This window comes from Equus quagga, chromosome 4, assembly GCF_021613505.1.
Source record: "Equus quagga isolate Etosha38 chromosome 4, UCLA_HA_Equagga_1.0, whole genome shotgun sequence".
NCBI lineage: Eukaryota > Metazoa > Chordata > Mammalia > Perissodactyla > Equidae > Equus > Equus quagga.
Genome location: NC_060270.1, coordinates 119,404,383 through 119,417,142, shown reverse-complemented (window position 1 = coordinate 119,417,142; position 12,760 = coordinate 119,404,383).

Here is a 12,760-nt window from a genome sequence, read left to right as displayed (position 1 = left end):
TTCCTCTCAAGACTTTACTATTAAACTATTTTTTCCAAACAAAATTCCTGGTATTATTTTTATTCATTGATTCAATCAATAATTTTGGGTTCTTCTCAAGTATGAGGCATTATTGTGATTATATATTTAAGCAATGTGTCAGGGTTTGCCAGAGAAATGGAACCAACAGGATGTGTGTATATGTATATAGAGAGATTTATTTGAAGGAATTGGTTCTTTCAGCAGGGGTATCTATGTGCAAAACATGACTTGCTCATCTCTATATACTACTTTTAGCCTATTGAAGTGAAAATCTGATGGAGTAGGCCACAGGCTGGAGACCCAGGGAAGAGTTCCAGTTTGAATCCACAGGCAGTCTGCTGGTAGAATTCCTTCTTACTCAGGGAGGTCAATCTTTGTTCTATTAAGGCCTGCAACTGATTGGATGAGGCCCATCTGCATTACGGGGAGTAATCCACATATTTAAATGTTAATCTCGTCCATAAAAACATCTTCACAAAAACACTCAGAATAGTTTGACCAAATATCTGGGCACGTGGTGGATTAATTAGCCATTGTCATGTACACAAAAAAGTTGTAAAGATCTGTAAACGTTCTTTAATGCGTCTTGCCACAAACTCCAGGGAAATCCAGAGATCCATGGAAATTGGGATATGAAGTGACAGCTCTCAGGTGTGCCCCATCCTCAGCAGCAGGGAGAAGTGTTAATCCAGCAGACCCTGTATCAAGCACCTTCCCAGTGGCAGATAAAGTGACTTAGTGACTCCTTATTTCCAAAACTAGAGCTAATCCTCGTGTGGAAATTAGACGTCCACAATGCCTGAGAGCATGGCTGTTTAGTGTCTTCCAAAAGGCCTGAGAGTTTGAGACAAAGGACCCAGTAGTATTCAAGAACTTGATAAGAAAGTAGAGGGAGGGAGGGAAGGCCAGGGGTGAAGCTCTCCTCTGAGTAGCCTTGGTTTGTTTGACCCATGGGGAGGTGTGGCCATTATTTTAGACCATCTGAGGCTGGAAAGCAATGACACCTCAGATAAACAACTATTGGGGAACAGGGTGAGAAAGATGTTTCTCTCCTTCTGCCTCCATCCACATAAGGAAACATTGAGAGTCTTTCTAGCCTTGAAACCCAATACTACATTACACCAAGTCAATTACATCAGTTCTTTCAGCAGGGGTATCTATGTGCAAAACATGACTTGCTCATCTCTATATACTACTTTTAGCCTATTGAAGTGAAAATTTGAATTTAATTCCCAATAAATCATATTCATCTTTAGAATATTAACTTTACTAAATATACACCACATACTAAATGATAATATATTTCACAATGTTTCTAGACTTTTGGAAATGATAACTGAACACAGATCAGCATCTGGTTTCATACTTTGTTAAGAGTAATCTTTCCCCTTGGGTTTGAAGAGCAAAGCAGGTCATCCTGTTCAATATACGCCTTCAAGCAACATAAAAGAGTGTCATTATTCCCACTGAATTCTTTTGGCTGTTTTCAAGTTTATCAGAACCAAGAGAGCTTAACTGTCATATGATCGCTTCGAGCATTAGCAGTATAATAAAACAATAATTAGTCCTTCAAAATGACTTGTTGAAATAGCTTATCTTTCTTGATGATCTCTATTCATTCATGAATAAAGAGACACTTTAGGATGACTAGATGTTTTTAATGCAAAAGATGTCAAGATGAATAACTGTCTGCAGAAAGAATTAAAACAGGGAAAATACCCAAATTAGTCCAAAACTTTGATTGTCTCAAATATCAGTTGGTGATTCTTGGAAAAAGATGTATTTCTAGTAGGTAAATCTTTTTATCCTATTCAAAACAAAAGATAGTTAATGAAATATTTTAATTTTGATGTCTTTCATTCTTGTGAGAAGCAAGCTCATGGATCCAATTCTAATACATTCAATGGGCATAATATTTTCATCAAAATTCATTTTCATTGGCATAAACCTGCACTGCAAAATTTCCTTTTATTTTTTTGTGCAGAATTATGACACAAGTTCTCAGAAATCTTCTAATTTTTTTATCACTTTATTCTTGGAAATTTAATCAGGACCATCTTGAAGTAATCTTTCTTATTTTAAATTTGAATGAAGAATAAACTTCTAAGAGCGTTTACCGTTTGTTCATATACATCCATTGATAGAAGAAAGTCTATTAAAAGTTTTGGAAGTGTTCAATTACTGACAAAAATATCAATTATTTTCACTTGGGCTTAGTGGTTAAGCTAGATTGTAATAAACATTATAAAGGATTCTGTTTACGGAATAATACGTGTAACCACAAAGAAAAGTTTGACTATGTAGATAACAAAAGATGCATCCATTTAAAACTAATCTTTGGATTCCAATCTCAAAAATAATGATTGTGGTAATTTTTTCAGTTTCTTTTAATTTGAGATATATGCAAATTGAGCGAGGCTAAAACGTCACTTGAGCCAGTGTTAAATAAACTAAAAAAGAAACATTACCATAAAGTTTTCTCCTTTTAACATTTTGAATAAAAAAATTACTTATAAGAAGTTAAATGAGGAAGAATCAGAGATAAAGCTGGAAGTTCTGATGTGCAAAATTTGGCATTACTATCACCTGAGCAGCTGTGTAACAGGAGTTGAAAGTTTCCTCTGTGGTCAAGAATGGCACTGAAGAATCATCCCAGAAATCAAAGTACCATGTGCCTAATCTAGACATCATCATGCTCTCATCTCTTTCCAATCTAGATGCATAGTTAAGTAGTCCTGCAAAAAGTATTTGTAAATACACTGAAATATGTTTAACTCTTTCATTCTTAAAACACACACACACCCTCCCTCCCATTCACAGTCCCATAACCTGACAATCCTCTTCAATTACTGCCCTTTATAGCCAGAATTAGAGTTGACTATATCTTATCAGATTTACCTCTTATTTTCTCTCCAGCCCAATGCAGTCTGAACTCTATCCCACATTTTAATCATAATTCTCACCAATTTTTACCAAGTTCTTTGTTTCTAAATCCAAGAAAACATTTTAGTGCTTATTCGATTTGATTTCTCAGTGTTTGGCCCTGCTGACCCCTTCCTCTTGCTAAAACACTTGACTTCCATGACCTCATATTCTATCGGATTATCCCATCTATCAAGTTATTTATCAGTCTCATTGATATACTTCTATGTCTCACGTCTGTATTTTAAATAATAAAATATTTCATTATTTTTCCCTTCTCAATTTATACTCTGTGATAGTTTTTATCATATGCTGATCACTTCCAAGTTAACATCTTTAGGATGGATGTCTTCAGCCCTACAAATTCATGTGTCCAATTGCCTCCCAGGAAATTCCAATTAAAGTCTCACAGACACCTCAAATTAAATGTTCCCAAAATATCATCTCTCTGCAAATAATTCTGCTCCTCCTCTTAAATTGCCTATTTGAAAGCAATATAAAAGCAGAAACTCAAAACATTGGTGCCATTTTTTAACTTCCCTTCCCATTAGCTCCACACACTTAGCCCTTTTCTAGCCCCCTACTTAAAATCCCATCCTCTTAATATTCCCTATCTTGTTTCCATTCTTTCTTTTACTCCATGTTATTTTTCACCATCTAGCATACCAAATATTTTACTTATTCATCTTGTCTATTATGTGTTTTCTCTCCCTAAGCTGCAGTTTCCATGAGTTCAGAGATTTTTTTTTGTCTTGTTCACAGCTGAAATGGTATCTGCACATAGTAAACCCTCTATCAATACAAATTTCTTGTCAGTACTATTTCTAGGTTTGCTTTTATTGACTGTTTTATCACTTGATTATTAAATGCTTTTCCTACGTCTTTGAATGCATAGTAATTTTTTATTGAATGCTGAACATTACGGATAATATCCTGATGGCTGAGTTTTGTTACAGCAGGCTGTTAAGTTACTGTAGACTTACCCTATCCTGCTGAGGCCTAGTTTCAGGCGTTGTTAGGATAGTGAATTCTAGTTTTGTTTTTACTCCTAAGACATAATGCATACCCCTACAATGTGGTCTTTCTGGGATCCAATGAAATGCCTGGGGGTTTCATCAAGGTCTCTTCACTCTGGCTGGAGATACACTCCAGCATCTCCCCTACGCTGGAATGTCTGCTTAGCTCCCAGGCTCCCTGAAGAGGCTCTTTTCCAAACCTCCTGGAATTTTATCCTACACTCCTAGTCCAGGAGTTGACCAAGGACCTGAGAGGAATTTCCACTCAGATCTACTGGGTTTCTTTTCTGCAGGTCCCCCATTTTTGGTGTCCTGTCCCCAGATATCAGCCAACTTAGCAGGCATAAACTTATCCCTTCGTTTGGCAAAACTTTTGCTCTCTCCTTGGATTCTCTCTCCCTACACAATAGCCTGGAAAATGTTCTTTGAGAGAAAGCCTCTGTGAATCTGGAGCTTACCCTGTATTTTCCCCTTTTTCTAGGGATTATAGCCCAGCACTGAGCTGTTATCCATTACTTGCAAATATTGTTTTATATATTTTCTCCAGGTTTCATAGCTATTTATAGTGGGAGGGCAGATCTAATACCAGCTACTCTATAACGGCCAGAGACAGAAATCCAACAAATATTTTTTGAATGAGTCAATCATCAAATCCTGTTGGTTCTATCTTCTTAATGTCCTTGAATCCATCTTCTCTTTTTCCCTAAAGCCTCTACCTTAGCGTAGGCCACCATCAGCTCTAGCCTGGTTTATTGTTACAGTGCTCCAGCTGATTCCCCCCAGTTCTGTCTCACTCCAAATCATTTGCCACACCTCAGTCAGTGTTTTTTGTTTTTTAATGTTAATATTATATGTTACACCTCTATGGAAAACCCTCCATTGGTTCTTCATTGTCCTCAGAATCAAACTCCTGTGCTCCTCTGTAACCTTATCTCTCCCTGTTGCCCGCCTCCTCTTCCCTCCCCCCTAAATACATATTGTAAGTTATCTTTACTTCCTGGACATTCATGGTTCTCTCTTCCCTCTAGGCTCTTGGACTTGCTGCTTTACTCTGTCTGAAATAATCCTGTATTCTGACTAATTCCGTCATCTACTCATACCATATCTTCTGGGAAGTCTGCAATGATTTCCCTCGGTTGGATTGGGGCCCACTTGTGCTTATTTTGCACTCTGCACTTTCCCCAATCATCATCTGCATTGCACAGTTTTATAATTATCCATTTACTTTCCTGTACTCCCACTAGACCATAAGCTTCTTGGGGCAAGCCCCATGTGTTATTCATTATTTTAGTCCTACTTACTAAATTACTGAATAAATACTTCTTGAATAAATGCATATTAATTTTTAGCAACTTGCCTAGCAAGAATATATTCCTTCTCAATCAATTACATGTCTCCATTTTGTTCAATAAACAAATAAATACACCTAACTTCAAGAGTAAGTAAAATAGCAGAAGTCAAGGGTTACGTATTAATAAGAGTATGACACTAAAATTATACAAAACAGAAAGAAAAGCTTTGGTTATATCTGTATCAGATATCTGAATATACTAAAACCTCCATATTTTGATTTTGTGTTATATGGACAAAGCAAACACAATTATAAGGAATTACCATTAAAACTGTAATGCAACTGCTAAAGCTTCTACAATTATACTGATTCCTAGTATCTTAAGATCACTGCACATTAGTTAGAAAGGAGAGTTTAGAAGTAGTTCATCCTCTTCGTGTCATGAACAAAGAGCTGAGTTTGAAGGAAATAAAGTGACTTGCTCGAGTTTCCACAGTCAATTAAATGCTAGCAGTATAACCCAAGTCTCCCACTTCTCTCAATTGTCTTCAAATTTATTTTGTTCTGTGTGAAAGAAACATTGAACATCACCAACATTTACTAAAGTCCTGTATGTTTCAAGGGAAACAACTCCATCATCACACCACATTCATCTCTTACTTTAGGACCTGTTTAGATAACTATGAAAGAAAGGAACCACAAACACAGTAGAGAAACTGAAGATTGGGTGGGGTCAGAAAGAAGGGCCTCCCATGAGGTGTCGAGGACCATGATAACATGGCCACTTGCAGTCAACTTATAGGTTCATAATCTAATAATAAATAATATGGATATTTAATTCCCAGCTCTCAAACAAATGGCTTTTCCTTAGGAGAGAGTTCCTCACTTCACTTCTATTGGATTTTAATGAATAACACAGGTGCAGTCAAAGATATGTGTTTAAATGAAACTAGGGAGAAAAATATCATTGACTTCTTTCCATCAAGTAGTGATACTGAAAGCCACAAGATGATAAAAGTTAGCAACTCCTATTTTCTGAACCTATTCAATAAGTGCTTTTCAGTGGCCTTAAAACCTTTTTGGAACTAGGTGGGGTAAATTAGAAATAAAAATGCAAATGAGTTTTTGTTTTGTTTTTAATAAATGACTGGCCAAAATCAAATACTTGAGAGGACACAATCTAGGAACCAGCTACATTTCAATAACATTTCTTATTATTGTAATTCAGAGATGTAGATGCTAAAAAAATTATCTATTAGAAAATGTCTCAGATCATAGCGTTAATATTATCCTTTGGAAAATTTTCAGAAGTTGAATTATTATATATATCACTTTCTAGTTTGCTGTACACTCTCCCAGCAGAGCTAAAATATTTATAAGAATGGTCTTATTTTTTTCTCCCAACATGCCTATAAGAAGCATTGAATTAATCTACACTTTAAAAATGGTCTCAAAGACAGTTAGGTATTTTAGTTAGGGTTCATACTCTTTATCTAGCTTCACAAAACCATCTAGCACCAGCGTCAGGAACAGAAGGAGAATCTTAAATTAGGCTCATAGAATCAACCTGGTTCTGAAGACATATTTGCTTGATATCAACAGGACCACAAGCATGGGGCTCTGCCCGATAGAGAGTAGCATTTGTTGAGTGCTTTGATGTGTAGAAACTAATCAGTTTACAAACATTAACTCATTCAATCTGTCATTATCCCCATTTTATAGATGGGGACACGAGGCACACAGAGTTTAGTATCTTGCCTGAGGTTTACAGCAAGCAAGAAGTAGAGCTAGGACTTGAAACCAGGAAGTCTGGCTTCCAGAATCCTCACTCTTAATCGCTTCCCTGCTATGTGCCCACTTACCCCACCTTTCCATTCACCCCACCAACGTTGCCTTAATGAGTGAACAAATTCATCTTCAACTCCCATTTGATCTCTGCCTTCTTTACTAAGAACCAATGAAATAGCTGAAAATTTTTACTTTTATTAAAATGAGTTCACTTAAGGTAGCAAGGACTCTAAAACTTAAGGCTAGCAATTAAGCAAATGGGGACCTCACAGGAAATGTTTATTTGTCCCAAGAGAGTCATTATAGCCCTCTTTGCTTAAGAAAATGATACAGTCTATGCTTTTGAAAGTTCAACATAACCCACATGTCAGCTGCCCCCAGCCAGTATTCACCAGAGAATGAGCCTCGTACTCATGTTTTAAAATGTGCTGATGGACATTAACATCAAGATAATGCCAAAATCAAGTTCCAAATGCTTAGCCCAGACACATGGCTTTCATCAGCTCCACAAATCTCCTGAGATATTTTATCAGCCACTGATCAAAGGAAGCAGGAGGAGCTGATACAAACAGAAGACAGGAAGTGTGCAGTGTTCTCCACACAGGCACACCCCAGGGTGGAGAGTCTCCAGGAATAGAGACAGCACGTCAGCATCTGGATGTAGTAGTCTGAGTGGAGGTCTCTCTAAAGGCAAAGTCCTAAATAGATGGAGCTTAAAATCAGGTCCTGATTTAGCATGATGATGCCTCACTTGGGTGTGTGTTTCTATAAGAGATATCTTACTCATGTGAAGGTTCTGTCAACTTGCTTTCCAACATGAATGGAATGAAGCACAAAAATCACATGACTTCTTGAGTGTACTTAGCTCTGCATGGATAAAACCACTTTATTTGGAATCATGGCGAAGGATGAGGGAAAGGCATCTGCAAACCATGAAGCTTATTAAACAAATTTGTTTCCCAAGTACTTGAGATACTCTCATTCCTAATTAATGTCTCCTGCAAATGCACCCTCATAGCTAACGTTCACTTTCCTAATCTAAGCCATATGTTCTTCCATCGTTGTAATGATATAAATGGAAATGATTGGTGGTTTTCACTGGATATTTCTATTACAAAAACATTCTTTCCAGGCTGATGTTCTGTGCTGAGATCAATGGGTAAGAAAATCCCTCTCTGGAAGCAATTTCACACTTTTTTCTCTTCTTATTGCCCATAGGCAGAGGTGAGGCCTTATGCGTGACTTTTAAATGCTGCGTTAAGTATTTTACCCATATTAGAAGCAAGCTTCTGCGAGAGTAGAGCTTTTCACATAAGAATGGAGGTAAATTGAAAAGGGGATGGCTGAGTCCAATATACAGCCTCTACAGGTGAAGTAGAGTTATCACCTTTTTCATAAGGAGAGAGGTTTATGGTTTACCGTGAAGGCCAGAAAATAACTTGATATTTTTCAGAAGCTAATAGCTTAAATCAAATTCCTTAACCTTCTCTAGCCACTGCTCTACATCCGTTTTCATTTTCAGAAGCACTCTTTACGTCCGTGACCTGCAGCGAAGAGATGTACAGAGATTTCAGGGTGGGAAGAGACCCGAGGAATCACCCTACCGGGTGGTCTGTGAGCCTCACTGTGTATCCCCAACACTCAGTGGGCTTGGAGACTGGTTTTGCCCCAGAGAGATTATAATCCAATTGATCCGAGATGGACCTGGTGGAGCCAGATGTATTATTTTTCAAAAGCACTCCTGGTGACTCTAATGTGTGGTCAAGCTGGAGAAGCGCTGATCTTGTCCACCCATCTCCTTTGGGGCCAGTGACGTTACATTGTTATTCAATGTCCATAGACAGTTGTTTGTGACAGAGAGGGAACCATAACTTCATGCTCTAGACCTCCACACTGGTGCATTTTCCTCTGTATTATACCATATGCCTTTTTAATCTCTGCTTTTTTAAAATTAAAATCAATCTGATGATAGAAATATCTGTGAAAACAAAACCTAGGGCTACTCTCCCCTTTTCAAGGGCCTCTTCCCTTTCTTTTTTCTGTTATTGCGATCTCTTCAAAATGCTGGCTATACATTAGTAGGTATCACTATATAACTCCAGAATTAAAATGAAAATATTAGTAAACCATTCCAGAATTGCTCAGAGCAAAACACAGAGAAATGACTATTTGCTCTTGTATTAAAATCATAACATTAGCAGCAAAATAAGCACTCTGTGCCAGGCTCTGTACTCTGAGTTTTTGACCTAGAGTATCTCATTGCATCCTCTCAACAAATTTATGAGGTCAGTATATTATTATCGCCATGTTACAGATAAGAAAACTGAGGCAGCAAAATTTAAGTAATTTCCCCAAGTAAATTCCCCAAATTTAAATAATTTCAAATGGCTGGGGACTGGTAGTCAGTTTACTCTCAAAATAACAATGTGAAACTAACCTTCAAAAGTAACTTTCTATTTTTAATCATGATAAACTAAGATTTACAAAGAATTTTTAATAGAACATTTCACTCATCTCTCATAAGATCTCGTATAAACATTACAAGATTGTTTAGCATCACCATTTTGATGAAGAGAAGCCAAGACTTCAGGAATACCCAAAGTCCTCACAGGTCGTAGGTGGCCAAACCCAAATTTGAACCTTTGTTGGTGACATGGGCAGTGCTGCCCTCAACCCACCACATTGCTTTAAGTTTGAAGATTGTTTCGTGGCTTTGATGAGTATTTCATATGACTGCTCCTGCTAGGAAAATAGTGTAAAACTGACCATAAACAGCCAAAAACCGAATGCCTTGCTGTTCAGATTAAACTATTGATCGTAGTGAAATTCATGGCTACACCAGGAAACAAATAAATTGCAGCAAATCTCCCCAAAGATTTTGTTGTGCATCCTTTTATTTTTATTCACATAATCTGTGTTTACTGAGCTGTGGTAAAGGATGCATGGGCTATTTTTATTCGGAGAAAGGCGATAACACCAGCCAAGCAGAAGGACCCATCCATGACCAGAATGCAATGGCCTTCATTATCTTCCAGCTAGCTCCTAAATGACACACGGAGAGCTGGCAGATGGTGTTTTCTCTCACCCCTTGCCTTGCACTTATTTAATTATTTTAACTTAGTTTTTGTTCTGCTACCACATTGCCTAATAAGCAGCTATATTGGGGAGTTGGTTTCTTCTAATATTGACCAGTGCATTTGGAAAATCTCTCAGGCTCTAAATTCTGCATCAAGTAGAGAGTAGAGAATAATGATGACAAAAAAATTATTAACAACTAACACTTACTGGGCACATAGAATGTACTAGTTACTAAGCCAATGAATTTGTATGCATTCCTCATTTAATCACCCAACAACTCAAAATGGGGAGGCTGAAGTTTGGAGAGGTTAAGAAATCTACCTTGGGTTAAACAGCTGGTGAGTGGCAGAAGCAGAAAATTTGAACCAAATCCTTATTCTTAATCTTTATGCAACACTCATGTGGTAGCAGTTATAAGCTCTAACACTTTGAGGAAATAAACCAATAGAGCAAAATGATAAAGAAGCCCAGAATGTTAATGTTCAACCATTTGGAGAGACACCAGTAGTGAATAAGACATCATGAAAATGAAGACTTACGGAAGACGTGGAGATGCGCTGCCCTCATCCCCCTGTGCGGGCGCATGAATAGCAGTCAGCAAGCAGCCTCCAGCAGGCAGCTCCTTCAGGGTCAGCTTAGTTGCAGTCACCTTGCCCCCAGCCTCACCCTACCTGGGCCAAACTGCTTCTTGTGACTGAGCCAGGCAGGGACACGAAAGCCCAGCCATTTTGGCCCAAGGCCTTGACAGGTAATGCTCTCTCCCGAGGTGCCCGCAAGCTTGCCCAAGGTTTTGCCGGTTCCGCTTCAGGGATGGACTTCCTCCTCTACCCAATCCTGCTTTTGCCCCCTATCTCCCACAGGGGTTAATTCCCAATAAACCTTTTGCATCCCAAACTCTGAGGAACTTAAGCTGTAACAATACATCAAGGATTTTCAAAAAGAAAAATACGTCTATTTTATATTGCTAGGAATTTTTTGAGTCTCAAGAATCCATACCTGTAGATGTACTAAATAATATATTTTTGGTAGCAGGATCATGACATATGAAGTTCCCCAAAGTGGAGTGGGGGGTGTGAAGGTAGTAAAAGGCAGATACCTATTCAACCTTCTTCAGACTGAATGAATCAGGTAATTCAGAACCATGTCTGGTTCTGGCTCAGGGGAAGGATGATAGTCAACAGGCCCATGAAAGCCCCAAACGGAGACATATTTAAGCCACAATTTCCTCTTGGGTCTACAGTGCTCCTAGCTGGTGGCCTCATATTATTATCCTAGGCAGTATAACCTATGTACCTATGACATCAGTTCCATGTCAGAAGATTTTTATAAAATTACTTTCAAGACATTTTCAAATTTAAAGGGGTTCTCTTCAAAATGCCTCAACAGTTAAACCCTATGTTATAGGTGGAATCAATATTCTGCATAGAAAGTGCTGACTGACGTACAATGTAGAGTTACCAGAATCAGTCTCCATTCTTTGCCTCTTTCCACCCATCAGGTTGCCTCCCATTCATTATGCCTCTTCTAAGGACCACTTTACTCTCTGCCGCTGTCAACTCTTATCCTATTAAAGAGGTAATATAATTAAATCATCTCAAAAGAATTTGCATTTTTTTAAAAGAGACTCTCGGAACCCAAGAAAACTTTCTAGACCCCAGAGAATGAAGCAATCATAGTGGAATTAGAATCACCTGGCTCCTATTTGAAGACAAAGGACTTTCTGTCACTCTCAGTTGGGAGGGCAGCTCTGGGCCCTGTGGCCAGGCTTGTAGATGGAGTGTGAGTTAAAGGACGAGGTAAGAGGAAGCTGAGAACATGCCCTCTCTCTCTTTCTAGTGATCCACTTATCAGAGAACAAGGATAAGCTGGGTGCTTCCAAGAGCTTGATAACAGTTTCAGATGAAAACTGTGGTCTTCATTTCCTATCAATGGAAACCACTTGAGTCCTTTTCAGAATTTTAATCCTATAAGAAAGGTATCTTTATTTTAAAAAGAAGATAGGAAAAAAGGAAGGAAGGAAAGGTTTAACCTTAACTTAGAAAATTTGTAGATACAGGATCCTGGAGAATTAGACAATTGATGCATATTGTAAGCATGCCAGTTACATGGATAGTAGCTACTATTAGAAAATATGATAAAGAACCAGTGATGGATATCAAAAAAGAAGAAGAGATAAAAATTTCTCTTTGTAATCTTACAACAAATCACTCAGTTTTTAAATTGTATGTGTTTTTTTAAAACTAGTCACAAATCATGGAGATGGCTATTGACTAAGTCACAAAACTTGAGCAAATGAAAAGGAATACATATTTGAAACTGACATGATGTATTTCTCTTAAAGATAAACATTTTACAAAGTATTTCCAAATCATCCAATTGTCTTTCACTTTTCAAATATTGAACTAATTTTAGGATTTTCTTCACTCTGCTGTCAACTTATTTACATTAAAACTAATCTAGAAATCTACGATTTAAGCAACTCCTGGATGAAATGAGTTACTTTAAAGGTACACATCTTAGTGGAAATTCTGTATGCTGCCTGACTGAAGGCAATACTTTTGTTCTAAGAAAATATCAGCAAAATCCTATTTTGGATCTAGGTGCTTCTATAAAGGACAGAAGTTGTTTAGGGGCTTTCTGCAGC